Below are 24,261 nucleotides of genomic sequence, written 5' to 3'. Positions count from 1 at the left end.
GGAAGTGGAGTCATGTGCATGCCCAGCTTAGCAGGAACCTTGATGTGAATTCCTTGGTTTAGCGTTGTCCTGTGTGCACAACTTATTTCTTGTATTGGTTCATTCTTGTTTTGCATGTTTGCTCAGCTTCTGGGCCCTTTTTCTTACCCTTCGCCCCTTTCAGAAACTCATTCAATGGACTACTTTTCCTATTATGGCACCCAGGCTGTGCAATTACAAAGGATAGCTAAGATTCTATCCAATTTGTACACTCAGAGGTAGATCTGTCTTCTTCACTGCAGATGTTTAAATGGGCTTTGAAAACAGTATTACTTAGGTAAAGGTAAAGGTTTCCCTTGACATTTAGTCCAGTCGTGTCCGACTCTAGGGCACGGTGCTGATCCCTGTTTCCAAGCCGTAGCACCAGTGTTTTCTCCGAAGACAGTTTCCGTTGTCATGTGGCATGCACGACTAGACACAGACCACCATTACCTTGCCACTGTGGTAGTACCTATTTGTCTACTGGCATTTTTACATGCTTTCAAACTGCTAGGTTGGCAAGAGCTGGGACAAGCGACAGGAGCTCACGCCGTCGCGTGGATTTGACCTTACACCTGCTGGTCTTCCGACCTTGCAGCACAGAGGCTTCAAAACCAATAGTAGAGTAAGACCTTGATAAGATCTTGGGAACCTTGTTTTTTTAGGACTTGCATCTGGGAGATTCTGGGAGTTGTAGTCCAGAAAGACAACTCCTGAAATCCTGTTACGCACCTACACAAAATATATAACTTTTAGAGGTTAATTGCCGTAATCTAAGAACATGCAACAGAAAATTTCTACAGAGTTTTCTTAGCTATCTTTTCGACTAGCACTTAATTGAGGTGGACAAATCGTAGAATCATGACGTTGGAAGGGCTTCTAAGGCCATTGAGTCCAATCCCTGCTCAGATACAAATCAAAAGATATCTCACAGACAGTTGTCCAGTTTTCTCCTCAGTGCCTCCAGTGTTGGAGCACTCACCACCTGTTGAGATAATTCGTTCCATTGCTGTACTGCTCTGACAGTTAGGAGTCCCGTTCCCCCCCTGCCCCCGATATTCACCTGAAATCTGGCTTCTTGTAACTGGAGCCCATTGTTGTGTGTCCTGCACTTGAAGATAATCAAGAACAGATCCTGCCCCTCCCCTGTATGACAGCCTTCCAAAAGTGCTATAAATCTCTCCCCTCAGCCTTCTTTTTTCAAGGCTAAATATTTATTTATTTATTTATTTATTTATTTATTTATTTATTTATTTATTTATTTATTTATTTATTTATTTATTTATTAGGTTCATATCCCGCCTGCGCAGTTCTTTCAGTCTTTCCTCATAAGGCTTGGTTTCCAGCCCCCTTGTTGCCCTCTGCTGAACTTGTTCCAATTTCTCAGCATCCTTCTTGAAGTGTGGTGTCCAGAACTGGACACAGTACTCGAGATTAAGCCTAGCCAGGGCCAAATAGAGGGGAACGAGTACCTTGTGGGATTTGAAAACTATCCTTGTATTAATGCAGCCTAAAATAGCATTTGCCTTTTTCGTAGCTACATCACACTGTTGGCTCATATTCAGCTTGTGATCTACGACAATTTCAAGATCCTTCACGCTCATAGTATTGTAGAGCCAGGTATTCTGCATCTTGTAACTGTGTCTTACATCAACAGGGATGTTGGGGTTCTGAGGCTGCGGTTTAGTTTCTGGAATTAGGTGTTTATCTTTTTTCCAGCTGTGAAATACCATTTTGTTGGCACAGAGCCACACATAGTCAGAATTTCAATTACAGTAAAAATGTCATTGTGAATGACTGTTAAAAAAATAGGCCTCCTTTTTTCCTAAGTTCAAAGAAAATGGATTTGTGTATTTTTAAATCAGTTAAATCTCTAGGTAAAAATAAAATAAAATAAAACAGATGATAGATAGATAGATAGATAGATAGATAGATAGATAGATAGATAGATAGATAGATAGATAGATAGATAGATAGATAGATAGATAGATAGATAGATAGATAGATAGATAGATAGATAGATAGATAGATAGGCTTGAATCATTAATTATTTAGCCCACAGTGGCTGAAATCCTGTTGCTTAATGTAGTAGAGGAGGCCCAGTGGTGGTTTGGTGAGTCACCTGTAAGTTCCATTGATTTAAATGGGCCTACTCTACTTGCGACTTACTAGGCTAAATCATTGTAACTTGCAGAGCTGTAGATTCACCAAATCTACATTTATTCAGTGGACCTATTTGGTTGGGACATATTGTGCAAAGCAATGGGATTTCAGCCTGTCTGTTCCTGAACAAAATAAGAGATTTCTGACACCTTAAGGACTAATACATCAATCTTGCCAAAACTTTGTGATGTGGCTTCTTCCTTCTTCGTTTCCTCATTGTGTAATTATCTTGAGGCACTTTCCCTGAATCTTCTTTCAATAAACAGATGTCTGATCTGTCGCCGTTTTTGACAGAAGAAGCACAGCGCAGCTCTGTGTAGCATGTAGACCAAGCATTCTAATTAAGCGTCACATTTATAGCACCAGTGGAATGCAGCAGGAAGTTCATTGTCCTGTTCTGCTCTTGGAGGAAGCAAGGGCCGTACCCTTGAAATCTAACCGCTCTAATGACTTTTGAAGGGCATTTTTAGCTGGCTCTCGTGCCTGGAAAAGTCTGTGTGTATTTCCCAGGCAGAGAGAAACAACGACACAGAGTCTGGTAGCGCTTCAAATTTTTTACACCATGAGCTTTCACCAACAGTAGCCTATTTCATAGATGCATGGAATGATGCAGTACAGCAGTGGTCCCCAACCTTGGGCCTCCAGATGTTCTTGGACTACAACTCCCAGAAGCCTTCACCACCACCTCTGCTGGCCAGGATTTATGGTAGTTGAAGTCCAAGACATCTGGTAGTTGAAGTCCAAGAACATCTGGAGTCCCAAGGTTGGAGACCACTGCAGTACAGAATAACCTTAGAACTGCAGAAGTGGAAGGGATCGAGTCCAGACACCTATTAAGGAAGCACAGTGGGGAATCAGACTCCCACCCTCTTGACCAGAATTTCTATTATATATACAGTACATGGTGGGTGAAGCTGAGATTGTAGGCAGGGAATAGTAGCAGTAAACTGTGCATTGTTAGTATGGACCATTCACAAAATTCTTGTTGCTAAGAGCCAGGGTGGATTTGATTTAAATCACATTGATTTAAATTTTAAAAATCATATTTTTAGCAATTTGAATAAAAACAATTTTTAAAATTTAAATCTTGATTTAAATAATCTTTTTTTTAAAAAATTTAATTTTTATCTACCCTGCTAAGAACACAAACATTTATACTGTGTTATGTCGTTGGACACAACTAATGGGATGCTAGCCACTGACTCATTACTTTCATAGATTCATGGAATGATTGAGTTGAGAGGGGCCTGTAGGTCCATCAAGTCCAACCTCCTGCTCAGTACAGAAATTCAAATTAAAGTAGATCTGATAGATAGCTTTCCAGTTTTCTCTTGAATGCCTCCAGCCTTGCAGTGCTCACTTTGTAAAATACTGAATTTAGTTCCACTCTTTGTACATGCACTAATACCAAACAGCTAGGTGTGTTCTGTTTGGCGGCAGTGCTAGGTACTGCAAAAAATAAGAAGAGGCTTCATATTCCAGAATGATTCCACTTTATGGTAACAAATATGAGGTGTAAACATAATCACCTGGAAAAAAAATCTGGAGAGTTCCAGGTTGAGGGAATAGCAGAATATGGCATAGAATGCTAATAACTATGTTACGGAGGAAAAGAGGAAAAGATTGACACAGACCCATGGGTGGGACCCGGAAACAAACAAAACATTGTACACAGTCTATTAATAGAGCAATACAACACAGTGGAAGATGTAGTTCTCATCAGTTGGCACTGCAATGAGTGGAAATTTTACCCTTTATTATTTCTCGTATTTCAGTTGCTCCTTTATCCTTGCTTTGTTGAACTGATGGTCAGTGAATCGATGGGCCAGCTACTCTGCTTGGTGTCTGCGTGTGGCACTCTCATTATATACTGATAGGCCAAGCACTAGTCTGCCCTTATCCAGTGCAGTGTGAGTGTGCTTGGTAGGTCGAGAGTACAAATTGACTGTTGGAGTGAAGGGGATGTATAACCAGAGAGGATAATGGAATGAAGGGCCTTCTTGGTTCTGGCACCATCCCTCTGGAATGGGCTTTTCTGGTCAAGCTGTCTCTGCCCTATCCCCCTCCCTCTCAACCTTCAAGAGACTTCTGAAGACAAAGTTCTTTCATGAAGCTTTTCAGGGCATGATGACTGCCAAATTGTGTTTGCCTGTCTTTATTAACTGCCTAGAGTAGCGCTTCACATTAATCTTGCAGTATAGAAGTTCAATAGACAACCAACCAACCAACCAACCAACCAACCAACCAACCAACCAACCAACCAACCAACCAACCAACCAACCAACCAACCAACCAACCAACCAACCAACCAACCAACCAACCAACCAACCAACCAACCAACCAACCAACCAACCAACCAACCAACCAACCAACCAACCAACCAACCAACCAACCAACCAACCAATACTTGTCAGTCCTGAACATTAGCCATGCAGTCAGGAGCTTATGGGATTTGGAATCCAAAAGTACCTGGAAGGCATTGAGTTGCCTAACCCAACACCAGAGCAGTCTCCAAGCAACTGAACAGTCTAGGTTCCAGGTTTTCTAGAAAGTGTAAATATATAGTGTTCTAGCTCTCCAGTCAGGTGGCCCGGCCTCCCACCAGGGCTTCACGGCTGTGGCATTCAAGCAACAAAGATTAAACATCATGGCTGGTTTCCTTTACAAATTTTGGGTTGACCCCTTGACTAAAATTTGGAGAAATTGCCAAGGATGAGAGTGGAATTTCTTTTAGGGCCAGATTCAAAGTGGCCAAGCGTAACACTTGATCATCCCTTCATCAGTTTTAAGTTTTGTGGGGTGCTGAAACTTTTTCTCTACCATCTGTTATAAAATTTGACTGCTAGAACCACACTGGAAGTAAATTGTGCCTGTACTGTACTTTTTTTCCCCTCCAGAGCTTGCCAACGATGCATTTGAATATTTCATTGCTCTGCTGTTATGCATCTTTTGGAGTAAACGGTTCGTTGATTTCACTAGAAGCAGGCTAATTTACCGCAGGCTGAAAAAACAGCCCACGGTGTTCTCTTTGGAGCTAATAGTGTGTTCTCCGTGTGTGTGTTTCTAATGGAAGCTGGTTTACTCCCTCTCGTCGTGACCTGGACACTCACAGAAGCCGGTTCCAAATGTTTTCCTCATTGTCAAGCAGAGATTTGTACAGTGTGACCTCATGCTAGGAAAGGGTGGGGCTGCCTTAACAATGTGGGAAACTCACAGGCAATGCATCTCAGGGATCTGTGTGATCCAATCCTGAGCAAAGCTGTGCATTCAGTGCTCACTGGAATGTGTTGGACTCCAGCCAGGAGGTTGAGACGTGGCTGTTGAACAAACCCTAATGGAGTCTGTGCTATATGTACCTTAAAATAGGACCCAGCCTGGTTGAGAGAAAAACTGGAGAGTTGTCACTTACCTCATTCTCACTCAAATTCTTTCTTGATCATGGATTAGATGGCCCGAAGGCTATTTTTTTCCCCTCTTGCTCTTTTGGTTTGCGGGTGCCTGTTAGGGCGTTTGTTGAAGTGCAGCGAAGGAGCTGTTTTTAGCTTCTCTTCCAGCATTTGTGAATGACAGCGGTCTCTTGTTAAACCTCATCCACCCCTTCACTTGCCTGAAAAGTTTGTTTGACATGGAGGTTTGAGCAGCTTGCTTGGGTCATTGGCGAAACAGTAGACCTAGTCTTGAAGTAGTTCGTCTTAGCCACGGTGAGCACCGCTGCCAGTCACTGGGACGAAACCTCTTCCAACATGGTAGTCGTAGGCTCTGGACTTGTAGAAATGTGCAGTCCTATTCCCCCAACAATCCTATTCCTCTATGCCCATTGCCCACATTCAGCCAGTGGGCTGTTGCTAGAGGGATGAGTAGTTATCCCCGCCAGCCAGCACCTTGCAGAAAGAGTTTGTACAGGTGCGCCCTCATCACAAAATAGATTTGTGGACCATCTCAGGCACCGCTGAGATGTCCTCTGGCATTGGTGTCTCCAACATCTCTTCTGGGTTGGGGTAGGTGTTGGCTGCTCCATTAATTGCTATGGTCTCTAGCATGCATTCCACTGTGATAAATCTGTATATATCAGGAAGCTCAGGGTCTTACATTTAGATGGCTCCAGCTTTACTTCCAAGAATTGGGATATTACCACATCAAAGGAATATATTGATATATTTGTAATCCTTATCATGGCATTCTTTTTTAGGATGGGCATGCAGACCTGGTAGAGAATGAAAACTGATCATGTCTACAGACCCATATTGCATATTTTCAAGCATGCATTTCAGACCTTAGGGTCTAGAAACTTATTTCCTTTATTGTTTTTAAATGAAAGATGAGATTCTCTAGAATCCAGGCATGTGTGTTTATGAACTTGCAGATGATGACTCATCCTGCCTGAAATCTGCCTTGCTTTTGGTTTTGAAAACCCACTCCCTGGATAAAATATCAAAGATGCTTCTGCCACCCTTTCCCTGTGGTTTTGGCAGTTCTTACCCCACAGTAAGGACGGTTTGTAGGTGTTGTTGTTGCAAAGTTTCCTAATATTTTGCCACAATCCATGTGGCAAGTGACTTGAAATTACTGCAGCACAGAAATATTTTCACAGAAGTCCTACTGATGGAGCGCAATGGAAGAATCAGAATATGCTTTTGTTAAAATGGTGTAACCAAATACATATGGTTTCAGCTTGCTTGCAGAGTTTTGTGGACCCCCATACCACCTTACTGGCTTTTGGGGGGGGGGATGCCATTGTATTGCTTGTTTCTTTCATGGTAGTTATGACAGAACAGCTACTGTATTTTCATTTTTTAGAACTTCTGTATATCATGAAGGGTGGCTGTAGGCTAGAGAGCCAGTGATGGGATCTGAGATGCAACTTAAGTCTTAACCCAATGTGCTAAAGGAGTAATGCCTTTTGTAAGTGATAACATGTTCGAGGTATTTTCTTTGAACGTATGTGACTGGATACCAAAGATAAAGGGATGGAAGTATAGAGCAAATATTCCTGACCACATCTCATCCAGAGATACCGGCTATCATCCTCCAGAGCTGTGAGTGCTCAAGTTGTTGTAGAAGCAGGGCATGTTTTTAATGAGAAAAACAGCTTGCCTCTTCAGCAGTGTTAGTGGCTACAGTAGAAATGTCAAAGATATCCTGAGCTACAAGTAGCAAACACTCTCTTTTACATATTTTAAATAAAATACGTGTCAAAATATTTTTTGAAAATACTAAAACAAATTACTTTTAATTCCAAAACATTAAGTATTTGCCTTATTTGTTTGTTTGTTTGTTTATAATATTTTTACCCTGCCTTTCTCCTTAAAAAGGACCCAAGGCAGCTTACAACAGTTAAAACACGATATTAAAGGTAACAACAGTGAGTATACAAATATTAAAAAGGACCAAATGCCGTACTAAAAAACATAAGCAAAAGTGGTAATAAATCAAGATACCTCCAGTAATATAGGGCTGAGTACATTTTAGCTTTAATTTAATACAGCAATTAAAAGAACAAAATATTAACACCTTGCGTTTTACTGTGTGGTAGTAAAACTGGAGCCAGAATCTGCACATTAAAATTTTGAATTGTAGCATTTAAAAAGTGAACAGCTTTTGGAAGAACTGCAGTTTCAAAAACTACTCATTTTGCATGGAAATACAAGTCTTGTCACTGTGATAGCTGAGGGCTTTTGTGGTGTATTGGTTATATCAGTGGTTCTTAACCTTCGTTACTCGGATGCTTTTGAACTGCAACTCCCAGAAACCCCAGTCAGGACAGCTGGTGGTGAAGGCTTCTGGGAGTTGCAGTCCAAAACTCCTGAGTAACCCAAGGTTAAGAACCAGTGGGTTAAATCTTGGACTGCAATTCCCAGAAGCCTTCACCACCAGCTGGGCTAGCTAGAGTTTCTGGAGGTTGCTGTCCAAGAACACCTGGTTACCCAAGATTGGGAAGGTAAAGGTAAAGGTTCCCCTTGTCATTTAGTCCAGTCGTGTCCGACTCTAGGGGGCGGTGCTCATCCCCGTTTCCAAACCATAGAGCCAGCGTTTGTCCGAAGACAGTTTCCGTGGTCACGTGGCCATGGAACGCTGTTACCTTCCAAACCATGGTGGTACCTATTTATCTACTCACATTTACATGCTTTTGAACTGCTAGTTTGGCAGGAGCTGGGACAAGTGACGGGAGCTCCCTCCGTCGCGTGGATTCGATCTTACGACTGCTGGTCTTCCGGCCTTGCAGCACAGAGGCTTCTGCGGTTTAAGCCGCAGCGCCACCACGTCCCATTAAGATTGGGAACCATGGGGATAAAGTGTTCAGAGTAGTAAACCTGAAAGACCTAGGTTCACCTCACCCTTGGCTATGAAGCTCATGGTGATGATCTGTCTCTGAGCCTAAGGACCTCACAGGTTTATTGCGAGAATCAAAACCTGAAGAAGGTTAATCCTGAGTGTGATCTTGGGCTTGGTGAAAAAGATACCTGTTACTGGAAATGCATGCTGTAGGACCTCAATGCTCAAAGAAACCACACATTACAAGAAGGTCTACATGGCAGGCTGGGAGTGTCTCTTTATCCTAAATATCTCTAAGGTTTCTGCAGCCTAATTTTGAAACATATTTGGGTTCTCTTCTCATTGGTGTCATAAGGACACTTTCTGCTGAATTTCAGAAAGATTTATTTCATACAGATTTTAAGTGTCATAATTAGAGATGGGGACAAATATAAAAAATGGCTATTTGTTTTGATCCGTTATTTGTCAAGGTTAGCAGATCAACAAATACAAATATACGAATATTCTTCGACGAATCAATGGATCGATCCGTTGATTTATCTGCACTTTAAATGGCTATAACACTGGCCCCCAACCACCTAAAGACACCAAATTTTCAGGGGAGCTTCCTCAGATGGTTTTCTACAACTCCTGAAAATTTGGTGAGCATTGGATCATGGATCCCCCATATATAGTCACAAAGAGGAGCCCTCCAGGAACGCTCCCTCCAGGTACTTAGAGAATCCGGCATCGCAACGGAGCTTCCTGTGTCTTTCCCCAACATGCCTGCCAGCTTTGATGAAGATTGGATTTCAGGCATCTGAGTTATTCACCCACAAAGTTTACCGCATTGCACAGAAGCCCATTCTGCCTGCAAGCCACTGATCAGCTGACCAGAGGCAGCCACCCGCGCACACAGCCAGCCACCCCAACAACCTACCCCTACACCCCCTTCCTTTCCCTACCTTAGCCTCCACCCCACTCCCACCGAAAACCCCTTACCTCAATAGCTGTTGCCGAGGTCTCCATCAGGCCTCTGCAACCACGGCGTGTAAAAAGGGAGACTGGTTGCCCTTTGCAAAGATGGCAGCTGCAGCTTCCCTACCCTAAACAAAGCTGCAGCTGCCATCTTTGCAAAGGGCAGCCAGTCTCCTTTTTTACATCTACATGGCCAGAAGACCTCGGCAGCTTCCACGAACACCCTCTTGAGGTAAGAGGGTGGGGATGGAGTGATGTGGGGCCTAAGGTAGGAAAGGAAGGGAATGGGGGTAGGCTGTAGTATTGGGTGGCTGTGTGGGGGGTGGCTATCTTTCTGCTGATCAGTGGCCCGTAGGCAGAAATGGCTGGATTTTTGTTTGTTTGTTTTTAATATGAAGGACAAATAAAAATGGGTAAATATTTGTCCCTTCGTATTCATGGGGGTCTCTGGAACCCACAAATATGGATCGACAAATAGTTAACATTGGAAAAAGCGATCCCCATCATCCCTATCTCTAGTCATAATCAGCATAGAGTGTTATGATTGGTAACACGCTGGTTGGATGTACATAATGTTCATAAACCACAACTACCGGTACTTCCTAGTTGAAAAAGTGCAAACATGCTGGACTCCTTCAAGAGATGAAGGGAGAGAATGAGAGAGAGAGAGAGAGAGTAATGTATCCCTTTGGAAGAGAAGCCAGGAAGTGTGGGTGAGATATTCACAAGGAGATGGAATGAGTAAATGATATGGTTGTAGAGAGAGTCACAGAAAAAAAAAATCAGAGGGGTTTTTCCCTGATGTATAGCAGAAGCTGCTATGAGTTGTTTGCTGCTAATTTTTTTATAACCGTGTAGATGAATAAGGATGGAACTAGATATCGTTCTGTAATAACTGAATGACGTTTAAGCCTCCTCACAACTTTGCATACTCCAAGCCTGTTGATAAATAAACCCTACAATAAAATGTTGCAGTATGGTCACCTCTTGGTAGAAGAGCCCCTGAAAAGGGCTCCAGCACACTGTCTTCCAAGGAAGACATGCCATTCCTGCTCGCTCTATGATCCTACATTCTTTCTTGAAAGATTTTCTAGATTTTTTTTTACATTCCCCTGAGTATGTTGATCTTTCCTCTACTGTTTCTCATTGGCCCATTGTGGCTGTGTTTCATATGACACTCACCAATTGAATCTGCTTTAGAGAGAGGGATCACAAATGGCTTCGGTTTTTGGGGGCTCTCTGTTCCTGGGCGAATGAAATCCCTTCCATTGCTTAGGAAAATGGTCATAGCTCAGTGGCAATCCTTTGCATGCAGAAGGTCCAGGGTTCAACTTCCAGCATCTCCAATGAGCCTGCCTGGGGAGCAGCTAACAAATCCTGTTGACAGTACTAGATGGGATGGGTAGGCAACCTCTTTTGTTCCTATGATATTATTTCACCCAACAAATGGCATGGGTGGGGGTTAGTCTCTTTGGCTTAATAACCTGGGAGTTGTCCAACCCAGCTCAGAACCGGGGGTTTGTCAGGGTGGATGTTGGACTATAAAGATATCTGCTGCATTCTTTGTGGCATATGGAAGAGCACGGACCACAAGGAATAAGTCCTTAAAGAAATGGTAGTGCCTGACCACCTTGTCTATCTCCTGAGAAACCTATACAGTGGACCCTTGACTTACAGACGGCTTGACTTACAGACTTTTTGAGTTACAGACTTCTCTGGCCGCAAAATTTAGGTTTGACTTGCAGACTGAGATTTGACTTACAGACCAGAAAAAAACCAAAATGGAACAAAAACGGCCTGTTACGGGATTAATGGGTTTTCAATGCACTGTAGGTCAATGGAGACTTGATTTACAGACTTTTTGACTTGAGAACTGCCTTCCAATACGGATTAAGTTCTCAAGTCAAGACCCCACTGTATGTGGGACAGGAAGCAACAGTTAGAACCGGATATGGAACAACTGATTGGTTCGAAATTGGGAAAAGAGTACGACAAGGCTGTATATTGTCTCCTGGCTTATTTAGCTTATATGCAGAATACATCATGCGGAAGGCTGGACTGGAGGAATCCCAAGCTGGAATCAAGATTACCGGAAGAAATATCAACACCCTCCGATATGCAGATGATACTACGCTGATGGCAGAAAGGGAAGAGGAATTAAAGAACCTTGTAATGAGGGTGAAAGAAGAGAGTGCAAAAAACGGTCTGAAACTCAACATCAAAAAAACTAAGATCATGGCCACTGGTACCATCACCTCCTGGGAAATTAAAGGGGAAGATATGGAGGCAGTGACAGATTTTACTTTCTTGGGCTCGATGATCACTGCAGATGGAGACAGCAGCCACGAAATTAAAAGACGCCTGTTTCTTGGGAGGAAAGCAATGGCAAAGCTTGACAGCATCTTAAAGAGCAGAGACATCACCTTGCCAACAAAAGTCCGAATAGTCAAAGCTATGGTTTTTCCTGTCGTGACGTATGGAAGTGAGAGCTGGACCATAAAGAAAGCAGACCGCCGAAAAATTGATGCCTTTGAACTGTGGTGCTGGAGGAGGCTCTTGAGAGTCCCCTGGACTGCAAGGAGAACAAACCTATCCATTCTGAAGGAAATCAACCCTGAGTACTCACTGGAAGGACAGATCCTGAAGCTGAGACTCCAGTACTTTGGCCATTTCATGAGAAGAGAAGACTCCTTGGAAAAGACCTTGATGTTGGGAAAATGCGACGGCAAGAGGAGAAGGGGACGACTGAGGATGAGATGGCTGGACAGTGTCTGCGAAGCAACCAACATGAAATTGACAGACCTCCGGGAGGCAGTGGAGGATAGGAGGGCCTGGCGTGCTCTGGTTCATGGGGTCACGAAGAGTTGGACACAACTAAATGACTAAACGACGATGAGATCAGGCTGCCAGTTGCCCACCCTTCCTTGTACAATGGCAGCTCCTGTTTATTGTGGTTGGTGGTGTGGGAGGCACCAAGGGCGGGCGGAACCATGGGCAAAAGTGAGGAGAGAAAGAGAAAGGAACATTATCTCTCACATATATACACTGCTGTTGAGTTAACTAATAGGTAATCACAAAGGATAGCCTAAGGGTATTGTTACCAGAGGGAAGGATACTTTAAATGTACCTTCTTTTACCACTCTTCTAGCCCAAAGCTAGAGTGCCATTTTGAGAGATACGCTTACTAGATCTGCTTCTGGAATAGATGCAATTACTTGTGGGCGAGGGCCGATGATTGGACTGAACTTCAGAAAAAGGGGTCTGCTCCCTTTCTTCTCCAGCACAAATTCTCAGAGCATTTTGGAAGAACATCTAAAGAGATTTTTTAAAAAAAGATTCTTAGTACGTGATATACACGTCAGGATATAAGACAGCAGTATTTATCAAAGACTTTCCTTTGACTATAGGAAAAGAGATGATAGATAAGTTGCTATTGTAATGAACTGTGCAGGGAAAAAAACCCTCTAAAAATGCTCTAACCTTTGAAATAGAGAGTTTAATCCCTTTGAAGAAGACGTTGGCTGGAAAGCTCAGTGGGTTACGTATCTGGTGGCAGAAGCCAAAGACTGAGCGTTCAGCTCCCCACTATGTATCCCAGTTCCAGGGTGCCCTCAGAAGAAGGGAATAGTAAACTACTTCCGAGTACTCTCTGCCTAGAAGACTCTTGACAAGGGTTGCTATAAGTCAGACTCGACTTGACGTAGACAGCTTTGATTTAAATGGAGGGGAGATTTTAAAGGGACTGCCTCCTTGGTAGTGATTTAATTATGATGTTTAGTCATGCTCTCTCTCTATTTTTTTTTTGTTCACTGTTACTTGTTGGGTGGGAAGAGTTAAAGAAAAATAGTATATATTAAAAAAAAAAGCAAAACATGCTACTTATATACAGCCCCAAAGCGTTTAAAACACTCTTTGGTCGGTTTACAGTTTAATTATGACACATTGTCCTCTCCCTCCCCAATGAGCTGGGTACTCAATTTTCTGACAGCACCACATGGAAAGGCTGAGTGAACCTTGAGCCAGCTACCTGGGATTGAACCTGGATTGTGAGCAAAGTTTTGGCTGCAGCACTGAAGTTTAATCACTGCACCACTAGGCTCCACAAGTATACAGAATTATTTATTTATTTATTTATTTATTTATTTATTTATTTATTTATTTATTTATTTATTTATTTATTTATACCCCGCCCATCTGGTCTTGTGACCACTCTAGGCGGCTATTGATTTGATACATATACACACATTAATTGTTATGGGGAAAGTACATTAGAGCAAGGGTCCTCAACCCCCGGTCCGCGGCCCAGTGCTGATCCGTGGGCGTGGCAGGACTGCACTGCGGAGACAGATCTCCTGCCCTCCCACATGCATGGTGGACGTGGCACGCTTACGCACCTGTGCAGAGTGAGCAGGTGCGTTTGCAGGTGGGCATGGCACACATCCACGTGGGCATGCCCCACTCACCCACAAGTGCACCACGCCCATCCGTGCATGTGCACAAGCGCACCACCCCCCGCGCATGTGTGAGTGCACCATGCCCACCCGTGAGTGCACCGTACCCATCTGCAAATGTGCCACACCCACCTCTCCCCGTGTTGAGAGAGAGCGCGGGGGTGCCCCTACCCCCCCAAGCGGTCCATGGTTCTGAAAAGGTTGGGGACCACTGCATTAGAAGATTCTTGTCCTTCAGAGGTGAAGGAGAAGATTCCTCATTAAACTTTAGCAACCTGGTTTTGTTGATTTCACACCTTTCTGACTTAGGATGGACTTTGCAGGAATAGTATTAGGAAATCACAGCAAATACAGTCTTCCTTCCACCTGTTAAATATCCCCCTGCATTACATTTGTGATATCAGGCTAATGAGGGCATGCTCCCAAGTGACAGTGGAGGGAGAACAGTTGCCTTATTTTAAAAAAAAAGCAAAAACAATAGTATGTGCAAAGTGTCCGATGGTGGTTTTCCCATCATGCTATTATTGGAACACAATAGGCTTGTGCAGTGGCCTTGTTTTCTCTATATGACTGATGCATCCAGGTGCTTTATCTTGAAAAGCCATTGTGAAAAATGAAGAGCTAACATAAGTAGCCCTGGATGTAAGCTGTCATTTGTTTTCTCTTAGTACAAGATAGAATAAAGTACCTGCTTATCTTTTAGCCTAAACAACAAGGCAGAGTACTTCTTCATCGAAGAAATCCAGAGAGAAATGTTAAGAATAAAGGCAGAGACAAGCATCCAGCATCTTTCTGACTTTTTGCAAATGGACTAAAAGAAAATAAATTAAAATCAAAACCACACCACTTTCACAAACATAGCCGAGAACCGTGATGTGTTACAGATTTCAGTTAAGTATTTGCTTTGGTTCTATAGAGATTGTACAGTCAGTGAAGTAATATGTTTAATGAGAATTAGCTAGAGATGAAAATGTAATACCGTATTTTTCTATGTATAAGACGCCCCCACTTTTCTAATCCAAAACTAAGAAATCTAACTGGGGCTTAGCAAGTGCAGGAGGAAAGGGATCAAAGTGCTGCAGGATCACTTTGATCCCTGTTTTCTCCTCCACTTCTTTTTGTTCTCTCCTCAGCTTACTTCCGTGTATAAGATGACCCTCAATTTTTAGTCTAAAGATTTTAGACAAAAGTATAGTCTTATACACGGGAAAAGACGGTAATATGCAAGCTTTTGAGTAAGACAGGACTTTTTCTCAAGTTAGACATAAAACAGCAACTTTCTGAGCACGGGGGAATGGAAGACGCCTCATTTATCTTTGTCTACAGGCTTCTCTTGCAGTCGTCACACTATTTAGTCTAGAGCAGCTGTGTAGAAATCTGAGATGACTCCACAGTACAATTTGTCTGAGCGTTGAAAAGCTGTGGTGCAAAATAATAAGAATGATGAGGATTTACCTAGGCATTTCAAGTCTTCAAAGTGTTTCACATAGACCAGCTCATTCATCCTGGTAAGGACCCTGTAAGGGAGATGACACCTAGAGATGCCAGCCAAAAGCATTTTTCACAGCCCGTTTATCTGTTCACGTCAGTCTTGTTCAAAAGCATTGGCAAATGCCATCGAACATCTGGGCTGTGGTGCGCAGCTTTGTTTTTTTCTAGAACAAAAGTCATGCCTCTTTTCATTGCTAAGGAGATCAAGTGTTTTTTTCTTCTTCTCAGCAGTGAGGAGGCTGAGAGGGCCAGTCGGAGAGGTGGAAACATCTCCGTTTCTGCCAACTGCATTTGTTACCAACTACATTTTTAACTTTATCACTGCCAGTTTAGCATTTTGTTTTTATCGTTTACACATCTTCATTCAGGCTGGGTTTCTACAGCTGCCCTGTTGGTGGCTAACAGCATACACAAAGGCTTGCAAATTTTTGTTACCAGCTTGTTTAAGAGGCAAAGGCTTGTATTTCCATATTGAACATCAGACAGCATAGAAGCCCAGCTGTACACAAGGATATGTTGGTGTTCTTTTTTGGGGGGGGGCATGTGCACCATGCAGGGGGAGGGGGGAAGGCATCAGGCATCCACCATAGAAACATTGCATTTTATACCTGGGAATTATTCTTTTATATCTATGAATTATACCAGTTTTCTTCACTGCATAACATTAAGCATGTACAGTGGGCCCTTGACTTACGAACTTAATCCATTCTGGGAGGACGTTCGTACCTCGGAAAGTTCGTAAGTCGACCTACCACTTCCCATTGAAATGCATGGGGACGGAATTAATCTGTTCCAGCATTTAAAAAAAAATACAAAAATAAAAATAAAAAGAGCAAGTCCCACGTTGGGACTGCAAAACACACACACACACACAAACCCACAGAAACATAGCCCCCCAGTCCAAACCCACCCTCCAAAACCCACACAGAAAAGCTTTTTTAAAAAGGACATACCAGTCCGAAACCTGCTGGTGCTCCGCTGCCTCCACGTGGCCGGGGGCAAGCGGCCAAGCGCCCGGCCAGCTCTAGCCTCCCGGCGCTCTGCTTCCTCCCTTCTTCCCTGACTTTGGAGCTTTCAAAGGGCTTCCTCCGATGTCGGGGAAAGCCCTTGAAACCTCTGAAGGCACCGATGGCGGTGGGGAGGACCCCCAGGGAGGTCTCTCATCGTGGCATACAAGCCCTGGGAGACCTCCCTGGGGGTCCCGGCGCGAAGGGGACTCACCATCAGGTGGAAGGAGGGAGCCCATTTCTCCCTGGCCGGCCGGCTTGCTTCCGAAGCCAAAAAGGCAGGGAGAACGCACGGGAAGTTCAAATGTCCCGTGCTTTCTCCCTGCCTTTTCGGCTTCAGAGGTTTCAGAAGACTTCCTCCAATGTTGGAGGAAGCTTTTTGAAAGCTCCAAAGGCAGGGAGGAAGGGCAGGAAATTCGAATTTCCCGCCCTTTCTCCCTGCCTTTTGGGTTCGTAACCTGATTCATGTTTGCAAGTAGGGTTTACTACTTGCGATGAGATCGGGTTCGTAACCCGAAAAGTTCGCAACTGGGCCCATTCCTAAATTGAGGGCCCACTGTATTTCTGTGCTGTTCACTTGGAACTCATTGTGGCCATATCTTAGTCCTATTCTTGTCAAATTTGTAGCATTGGCAGAAATTCTCCTTTTTAAATATATAAACAAGTCACATCCTTTAAAAAAAAACAAAACACAGAATTGGACTGTTTTGGTGATTTTTGCCAGTATTACCATATTAACAAAGAAAAAGAAAAGAAGGGAATAATCCCCAATTAACTGGTTTAGAGAGATTCTGCCAGAGGTGTCAAATTTGAGGTCTTGTTTTGCTTTGAGTGACCTGAGGCTCACCTTGCTAGAGCGTAAAGGTTGCTCAAGAATTTCCCAGGGATAAGGGTCTGTTTGAAACAAAGGGGGAAATGAACTAAACCCTGTGGCCGTGTTTCTTCCCACCCTTCCTACAATCTCAGCCCCCCCCCCCAACCATCTTTCTCTTTGGGCTCAGGGCTGGGGAGTGTTAAGGACTTCGTTTGGCCGCTTTCCTTTAAGAAGGAATTCTTGCACATATTTCAGCAGCTCAGTAATTTCCTCTAGTTCCTGGAACTCCTTGGCTTCTAAGTAACTCATGCCCTATTCCACTTGTCTGTTTTGGTTTGGCCCGCCAGGGTCAAAAACACTTCCTTTATCCACCCTAGAATATGAAAACATGTGGTCTATCTGAGTAGCCCAGATTCAGCCTAAGTGTAAGGAACAAATTGTGCATTACACTGCCATCCTGGGTAATGAAGGGCAGATATCCATCTCGTGTTGAGAGAGAAGCATGTCTTAACCCTGTCTCTGCCAGCTCTTTTTCCTCTGAAATCAGCCCCTCTCTCCTGCCTCCCAGCTGCTTTTAGCCTAGCCTTTGTTTGGGACTTGGGTTTCGTTCTCACTCATGGGTCTAGAGTGGGGTGGTGGCACTGCGGGTTAAACTGCGGAAGCCTCTGTGCTGCAAGGTCAGAAAACCAGCCGTCGTAAGATCAAATCCATGCGACGGAGTGAGCTCCCGTCACTTGTCTCAGCTCCTGCCAACCTAGCAGTACGAAAGCATGCAAATGCAAGTAGATAAATAGGTACAACCTCGGTGGGAAGGTAAACAGCGTTCCGTGTCTAGTCGCGGTAGCCACGTGACCACGGAAACTGTCTACGGACAAACGCTGGCTCTACAGCTTGGAAACGGGGATGAGCACCGCGCCCTAGAGTCTGACACGACTGGGCTAAATGTCAAGGGGAACCTTTACCTTTACCATGGGTCTAGAACAGCAGTTACCAGATTTTCTTGAACTAAAACTCCCAGAAGCCTTCACCACTTGCTGTGTTGACCAGGACTTCTGGGAGTTGTAGTCCAACATAAAAGTACTTTTAAAAATGGTCCTTGTGTGAAAATAAATAAATAATCATGTTTTTCTATGGAAATGTAATTTTTAAAAAATATTTAATTTGTGTTTTAACGTAATGACTTTTTTTGTGGGGAGTTTTTGTGCCAGGTTTTTTAAAAAACATTTAATCTTCTTGGGACCTGCCTTGAATTTCACGTTGGGGTGAAAGGTGAGATGGGATTCAAATTAAAAAAATAAATAAAACTTACAACATGCATTTGCTTGTAAAGGCCTGATTTCAATTAAAGTTGTGTTTCGTGATGGTGGGGAGCTAGTGATTTGTATCTGTGTTGGTTCCCAGAAATGATCTCAGGGTTGGATCTGTTCCAACAAAATGGTCATGGTTGTCTGGATCTTGTGCTTCTCTTGGAATCATGTTGCAGTTGAATAATAGAGGTGGAGAATTTGGAATGGGTTATGGGGTCATCTAGTCCAACCCCCACAGAAACCGCAGGTGGGACTGAATGAATGCTGACCACACGATCTGGCACAGAGAGCAGAACATTGTTCTCCCAAGATGTTTTTCAGCCTTGTCTGCCCATAGAGGAAAATGATACAATCATCCCATGGGAGTAGAATAGTTTGTACCATTTCACATTATAGACGGGGAAGCCATTTGTGTGCATTTGTGTGTGTTTTATTAAAAAAAATTAAAATCCCTGCATGAAGAAAAGCAGTAAATGAACGATAAATATGATGAGCCATTATCTTTCTTCCTGGGCTTAATTTTCTCCCTGCAGGGAGCAGAGTGCTTTTCTTCCTTTAGAATGGAAGGGGATATCTTTCAAAAGCATTGATTCTTTCCCCCATAGCTTAAAGCACATGTGTCAAACTCAAGGTCTGCGGGCTGAATCCAGCCCACTGGGCCGTTTCATGTGGCCCTCGCAGTGTTGCCTGCTGCTGTGCAGTATACAATACACAGGTGCTGACTCAGTCACCCATAATGCTCTGCAAGGATGCTGGGAATCCGCCCAGCGGGACTTCTAATCCCAGCATTCCAAGCAGTGAGGAGTCAGAAAGTGTAGCTGCTGTGAAATGTGTTGTTGTTTAGTCGTTTAGTCGTGTCCGACTCTTCGTGACCCCATGGACCAGAGCACGCCAGGCCCTCTTGTCTTCCACTGCCTCCCGGAGTTTGGTCAAATTCACGTTTGTTGCTTTGATGATACTGTCCACCCACTTTCCCAACATCAGGGTCTTTTCCAGGGAGTCTTCTCTTCTCATGAGATGGCCAAAGTATTGGAGCCTCAGCTTTAGGATCTGTCCTTCCAGTGAGCACTCAGGGTTGATTTCCTTTAGAATGGATAGGTTTGTTCTCCTTGCAGTCCAGGGAACTCTCAAGAGTCTCCTCCAGCGCCACAATTCAAAAGCATCAATTATTCAGCGGTCAACCTTCTTTATAGTCCAGCTCTCACTTCCATACATCACTACAGGAAAAACCATAGCTTTGGCTTTGCGGATCTTTGTCAGCAAGATGATGTCTCTGCTTTTTAAGATGCTGTTTTATTTAAGACAGTCCTCACTATTGCCCACTCCCGTTTTTACATTTATACAGTATAGTCTTACAGATACATCCGGCCCTTGGAGGGCAACCATAATGCTGATGCGGCCAAAGATGAAATTGAGTTTGACACCTCTGGCTTAAAGAGTTCCTACTTTGTTCCAGGCCTACATTTATGATTTTGTGTTGGTGGCTGGTGTTTTTTCCCCCATTCCTTTTGAATCGTTCTGCCCCTAAGTATGGCTCCAGAAGGATTTGAAAGATCTTTTGTGACTGATTTCTTTTGTTGTTTGTTTCAAATCTCTCAGCAGCCCTCAATAAAGCAAGGCCTTTTATGACAATATATATTTAGCAAGGTTGCAATTCACCTTTCTTTGTCCTTCAGGCATGGTGACAGCCTATTTATTTCCATTCTAGTGGAACCTAAGGTAGAAGAACTTAATCCGCCCACCCCATCCACCCAATTTGGCTAGTTGACTTCATCATACTTAAAGAACAAGGGATGGAAGGATCAAACCCAACTCTTCTTTCTGGACTGCAGCTTCCTCCAACCTCTATATTTTGTTCCTGACCTGTATTTGTTTGGTATTTTGTTTATTTCTGACTTTATTACTGTTTTTATCACTCTGTTGTAGTTTACATAAACAATATTGCATTAATCATTAACAGCTCTCTTAATCATAGTTATTATGACCCACCGTTGCTGATGGAATGGTTAACCCGTCTTCAGGGTTAAATTAAACACAGGGTTAAGGGTACATTTTTGTATTGTAATGTTGTGCTTGAATGTTGATAACCAATCTTACTGATAATTACAATATGTCTTTTGGTTTCTTAGCATTATGTCTTGCCAAATAATGATGTGGGGCTCCCCCCTGTCCCTGAGAATACTACAGAAAAGGTGTCCCATGGCAAAAATCAGTAGATTTATTGGAACACTTTGCTCTCTCTGTGTATATATGTTTAAAAGACAGAGTGCTTGTAGCGCTATGGGGCGGTATATAAATCCAATAAATAAATAAATAATAAATAAATAAATAATCACAAAACCTCTACTGTATATGACAAGTGGCTAACCTTTGTTTACATTTTTTCAAGTGAACAATGCCACAGAATACCTAAATTGTAGGTCTAACTTCACGTGGATTCTGCCACAAAAACTAATTCTAGAATGCTAAAATGCCCTTTCCTGATGTTGGCAGCTTTAGACAGAGAAGAAAGCTAACAGAAAAAAAAGAGATTCATTTAAAATGTGGTGCTGGAGGAAAGCTTTGCAGATACCCTGAATGCCAGAAAGACCAAAAAACCAAACAAACAAACAAACAAAAAAACCCAAGTGGGTTCTAAATCAAATCAAGCCTGAACTATCTCTGGAGGCAAACATGATGAAACTGAGGATGTCATACTTCAGGGAGAATTCTTTAGAAAAGACAATAATGCTGGGAAAGGTGGAAGGCAACAGGAAAAGAGGAAGACCAAATATGAGATGGACTGGCTCCCTGAGGGGAACTACAGGCTTATGTTTACAAGAGCTGAGCAGGGCAGTTGAGGACAGGAGATTTCTGAGATCATTCATTCACAGGATCACTGTATCTCAGAGGCAACTTGACAACATATAACAACAGCAACAACGGATGAATAGGTCCAGTGTGGTTGAGAACTTAAGGCACTCTTCTTGCACCCTTTATACATCATTTATGTATTACTGTTTGAAAAGGAAATGAAAATGTTTCAAAAATTTAAATATTGTCATGGCTGCCACGTGGACGATGGAGTAAGCTTGTTTTCTGGAGTTCCAGTGTGTAGGATTTTTGGGTTCAAATTACAAGAAAGAAATGTCAACAATGCGTAGCAGCTGTGTAGCAGTGACTGCTATTCGACAGCAGAATGGACTACCTTTGAAGATGATGAAGGAGGCTTCATCGGGTTATTTTTTTAAAGCACAGGCTGTGTGGCTATCTGTCTGGTATTCTTTAGCTGTGCATTTCCTGAATTGTCAAGAGCAGGACTCAACGATTTGGGAGAAACCTCCAAATCTACATTGATCATTCTATGTATTTTCCATAGTGTCACAACAATCCAGGAGGATAGTTCCCAAGCCAGCTACACTATGACATTCATTCAAACAGCCTCTCCTCGTCCTTGCCTCAAAATGCTACAGAAAGATTGATTCCGATATTGTTAGATATGTTGCGTGCGGTGGATTGTAGTCCACAAAAGTTTGTACTGAAATTAATCTATTAGTCTTCAAGGTGCCGCTGTTCCTTAACTTTTTGTGATACATATTGAATGTTAGCTGTTCTTTTTGGCTGCTTTGCTTCTGAATAAAAAAAAACAGCTCCCGTCCTCATTGCTTAACGTTGCCCTACTTCTGAAGGAAACACAATTCCTGCTCCTTCACCATAATCTAAAATAAATAAAAGCTTCCCACATAGCCTCACCATTTCTCCCCTCTTGCAGTCGTGGAACTACTGGTTAGCTTTGCCTCTGAGTGCCCTTGTGCAAGGGAAAGTCAGACAGCCTGAATTTTTGGATTATTTGTTCATTTTGAATGCCTCCAAGACCACGTGGAGAAGCGGTGCTGCAGTATGCTAGCCTGAGCTGCTTTGCGTCTTCTTACATAAAGCAGCTGCAAGTGCTTTGTGCCTGCAAAACATCTGTGTAGCACCCATAGATCATATCTGGAATATTGTTTATTTTATATCATTACTCTCTCTTGGTTGGATCAAGCTAGTTGCTTTAACAGGGTCTGATTTCTCCGGCTCCACCCCGGTGGTTGTCAGAAACTTGACTAACACTTCCATCTTATTTGTTGTAAGAAAACATTGACCTTAGGCCAAGAGAAGTATAGTTTCCAAATCCTGTGAGATGCTATTCAGAATTGGTTATGCCTCATCTAGAGTACTGGTTCCAGTTCTGGACGCCACACTTTAAGAAGGATGGCAACAAACTGGAGCAAGTTCAGAGGAGGGCAACAAAGATGATTAGGGGACTGGAAACCAAGCCCTATGAGGAAAGATTGAAGGAGCATATTTAGGCTCGGGAAAAGAAGACTGAAGGGAGATACAATAGGCTAGCACTCTTCAAACACTTGAAAGATAGTCACAAAGAGGAGAGGCAAGATCTGTTCTCAATCAATCCAGAGTGTGGGACACGTAATAATGACCTCAAGTTACAGGAAGCCAAATTTTGGCTGAATATCAGGAAAAACATCTTGACTTCTTAGCAGTACGACAATGGAACCAATTACCTCGGGAGGTGGTGAGCACTTCAATGCTGGAGACATTCAAGAGAGAATTGAACAACCCTCTTCAGATCTGCTTTGATTTGGACTTCTGCCTTGAGCACCGGGGTTGGACTCGATGGCCTTAGAAGCCCCTTCCAACTCAATTATTTTGTGATTCTATGATTCTAAGTCCAAGGTGGTAACTGGAACGTCTTCTGCTGCCTTCTCACCAGCTGCACCTATGAAGCAAGCCAGCGAATGGAGGAGTGAATCTGCCAGTAAGAATAAGTAGCAAACCACATTGCAGGGATTCTATTATTCTCTGCGGTTTCATTTCTGTTGTTCTTTCCCTAGCCTTCAAATCTTTTTGTCTCTGCCTGGGATTTGTATCAATTGGGGAAACCTTTAGAAATACAGGTGGAAAGGCTTCTCGTAGCCTATTTCAATTGTAAATACTCTTTCCTGAGCCTTCAGGAAAGGTTCTGGGAAACAAAAATCAAAATGACAATAGTAGTAAGAGAGTAATGAGATACAGTATTCCTCCTCTTCCTCCTCCTTCCCCTGAGAAGACAGAGGTGATCCTGGTCAGTAGGATTAAACACGCGCTATGTGGGGCTGTGGATGGAAAGCGTCAGGAAACTTTAGCAGGTCCAAAATGCAGCAGCCAGATTGCTGACTGGGGCTGATTATAGAGAGATCACATATCCTCCCTATTACAGCAGGTCCACTGGTTGCCCATCAGGCACAATTCAAATTGCTGGTTTTAATCTATAAAGCCCGAAACAGCTTGGGATCAATCTGCCTCACAGACCATGTCTCCAATTTTGAGCCTCCTTGAGTTTTAAGATCATCAAGGGAGACCTTTCTCTCCATCCCACAACCTTCACAGTTGCTTTTGATGGGGACACACAAGAGGGCCTTCTCTGTTGCTGCTCCCAGACTTTGGAACTCGCTCCCACAGGAGACCAAACTGGCCCCATCTTTGCTGTCGTTCCGCAAGCACCTTTCTCTTCAGGCAAGCCTTCCCTCAGTAACTAGCTATCTCTGTAACTAGCTGTGGCGTTTGCCCTCGTGGCCCCTGCTTGTCTTTCCCTCACAAATGCTCACGTCGCGTTTTCTTCTTGCTGCCACCAGTGGATTACGTCAGTCCACAATATAAATGACGTTTGTCAGAACACTTGTGAACAGAAACAGAATTTATTTATTGGAGTGAAGTAGATTAAATAATAACAGAAGTTCTTCAGATGCACATTATACACAAGC

The 24,261-nt window shown here is 43.2% G+C and overlaps 1 protein-coding gene and 1 long non-coding RNA gene across 7 annotated transcripts in view; one reads left to right on the top strand and one right to left on the bottom strand.

The window, feature by feature from the left end:
- Positions 1 to 11,169, bottom strand: part of LOC144584990 (uncharacterized) — an 85,885-nt gene extending 74,716 nt beyond the window's left edge. Inside the window, exon 1 of the long non-coding RNA XR_013539481.1 lies at positions 11,063 to 11,169. This is a non-coding gene — a long non-coding RNA (uncharacterized LOC144584990). The remainder of the gene's footprint in view (positions 1 to 11,062) is intronic.
- SPTBN1 (spectrin beta, non-erythrocytic 1) overlaps positions 1 to 24,261 on the top strand; it is a 243,093-nt gene that overhangs the window by 14,158 nt on the left and 204,674 nt on the right. The window lies entirely within an intron of this gene.

The sequence above is a fragment of the Pogona vitticeps genome, chromosome 1 (genome assembly GCF_051106095.1).
Source record: "Pogona vitticeps strain Pit_001003342236 chromosome 1, PviZW2.1, whole genome shotgun sequence".
Classification (NCBI taxonomy): domain Eukaryota; kingdom Metazoa; phylum Chordata; class Lepidosauria; order Squamata; family Agamidae; genus Pogona; species Pogona vitticeps.
The sequence above is the reverse complement of the archived record's forward strand: the minus strand, read 5'-3'. Positions and strand labels throughout refer to the sequence as shown.